The sequence below is a fragment of the Lipotes vexillifer genome, unplaced genomic scaffold (assembly GCF_000442215.2).
Source record: "Lipotes vexillifer unplaced genomic scaffold, Lipotes_vexillifer_v1.1 scaffold778, whole genome shotgun sequence".
NCBI lineage: Eukaryota > Metazoa > Chordata > Mammalia > Artiodactyla > Lipotidae > Lipotes > Lipotes vexillifer.
Genome location: NW_006774127.1, coordinates 3,358,113 through 3,360,855, shown reverse-complemented (window position 1 = coordinate 3,360,855; position 2,743 = coordinate 3,358,113).

Sequence of the window (2,743 nt, the reverse complement as noted above, 5' to 3'; positions counted from 1 at the left end):
AAAAAAAAAAAAAAAAAAAAAAAAAGACATGAGGAAAACCTCCAGAATGGCAGGTAGAAATCAAAATAATCAAAATAAGTAAATTTGGAGAAAACAAAAACAGAGCAGCGAGAAGGAAACTTAAAAAAAAAAACTCTCAATAACTCAAGATAATATAATTCATCCATGAATAAGAAGGGAGGGCTTTTATTTTTAGAAAAAGGAACTTTCAGATGATTAAAACAAACGACAACAAAAAAACCCTCAGAAATTAAAAGCAAGACAGCTGGAAAAACTCGGCAGAAAGGCTGCAACAGCAAGTTGAGAAAATCTCTCAGAGGACCCAAAAACATGGAGTGAGAGAAAATAGGAAATGGTGAGAACATCAGGGAACCAGCCCAGGAGGTCCAACCATCCTAATAATATCCTGTAATAGAAAAGAAAGAACAAAGAAAAAGTAAAGAAGGAAAACATCCATGAAAAAATTGAAGGAAGTTTCCCAGATCTGAAAGACAGGCGTTTACAGAGGGAAAGCACCAGCCCAGCAAACAGAAATACCCCACCCCAGAGCACATGGTTGAGAAACTTCAGAACAATGGGAACAGATAAGATCCCACAAGCTTCCAAAGAGAAAACACAAGTCATGAGGAAACAGGAAATAAAACAGCTCCAGGTTTCCCAACAGTTACACTGGTGGAGCCACACCTTCAAGATTCTGAAGGAAAATGATCTTCCACCAAGAATTCTACTAACTGCTAAACTATGGATCCAGTGGGTGGGTAAAATAGGAACATTCCCGCACATCATGTCTCAGGAAGCTACTGGCACATGTGTTCCTCCAGTAGAAGGAAATAAACCCCAAGAGGCAGAAATGGGATATCCAACACAGCAGAGCGGTGGGCAATCCCCCCAACCTCCCCAACCCCGGGCATAGTGACTGTTGTATGATCAGCCCACTTCGGAGCAGGGAAACTTCATGGCCAGAAACCGCACACAGTCCTATTCTTGGCCACTTCCCTCAGGGTGAACGGCTGGAGATAGTGAAAGACAAACAGTACTGCAGTTGTGTTGAACAGCTCAGCTCTGATGACAGGGCAAGGATGTGATACCAGTGAGTCGGTAACAATGAAACAAAAGAAAAGTACTTACTTCTGGATATGAAATATACTCCCACCCATACTTCTCTTTTTTTCTTTTCCCCCCACCCATATTTTATTGTAAAAATTTTCAAATGCACAGAAAAGTTGAAAGGCATCTACAGTGAACACCCATATATCCTTCGAAATTCTATAGTTAACATTTTTCTATACTTGCTTTCTTGCTATCTGACCATTTATTCAGCAATTCATCTAATGTTATGCATTGCAAAACAAGTTACAGAAATCAGGACATTCCACCCTTAAACAATTCAGCATGCATATCATTAATTACAGTTGCTTATAGTTTGCTTTTTTTAAAGTAAAAATTACATACAATGAAATACACAAATCTTAAGTTTTCCATTTACCAAGTTTGGACAGGTATATACACCTGTGTAATGCAAAAACCCTCTGTATGTAAAACATTTCCATCACCCCAGGCAATTTCTTCATGCCCTTGCCCAGTTGATCTCTGCCGCAGCTCACAAAGGCAACTTCTGTTGAGATCTTTTTCACAGGTGAAATGAGGTCGTTTGGCCTGTTCTAGAAAGTCATCTAAAAGGAATCATACAGTATATTCTCTTTTGCATCTGAATTCTTCCCCTCAGTATCATGCTTTTGAGATTCATTCGTGTTGTATATCATGGTTTATGGATTTCCTGTTTATGGACACCTAGGGTGTTTCCAATGTGGGCCTTTATGAATAAAGCTGCTAAGAATATTCTTGTTCAAATCTTTTTAGACATGTATTTTCACGTGTCATGGATAAGTACCTAGAAGTGGAATTGCTGGGTCGTGGGATAGGTGTGTTTTGTTTTATAAGAAACTGTGAGAGGCTGGTAAACATGTGGAGGTGCTGCAAGGGTGAAACACCCAGAAAGGGCATGGAAGCTCCGTGCCCCTTCCCACGTACCTTGCCCTACACATCTCTTCCATCTGGATGTTCACCTCTATCCTTTATCATACCCTTTTTTTAAAAAAAAATAGATTTTATTTTTAGGGCAGTCTTTTTTTTTAAATATTTATTTATTTGGCTGCGCTGGGTCTTAGCTGTGGCACACGGGATCTTCATTGCAGCACGCAGGATCTTTAGTTGTGGCATGCATGTGGGATCTAGTTCCCTGACCAGGGATCGAACCCGGACCCCCTGCATAGGGAGCACAGAGCCTTAGCCACTGGACCACCAGGGAAGCCCCTATCATATCCTTCCACAATAAACTGGTAAACAAAAATAACATGTCTTCCCTCTCATTTCATTCTGAAAGAACCCTAATCAGTGCGTTCAAAGCTTCTCCAACAACAGCGGGGGATTTCAGATACTGGGCACAGTCTGACCCTATTGCAGGATTGGGAGAGAGATAACTCCGTCCTCTTGTTTCAGCAGCAAAGGAGAAGTGAATTGGTTGAGGATGGCCTGGTTCAGAAGCTCCAGAACCAAAGTAAAATCAAACTGGAAAGGATCTTTGAGATGCAGCTGAGACCGAATCTGGCCCAAGTGGAGAAGGCGATGGATGTCAGAAGAACTGGGTCTCACTGTCCATCCCCCTGTTGGAGGCGCCAGAAGCTTCACTTAACATCTTCGGGTCAGTTGTGATGGAAAAACTTGGTCTGGGACTTCCCTGGTG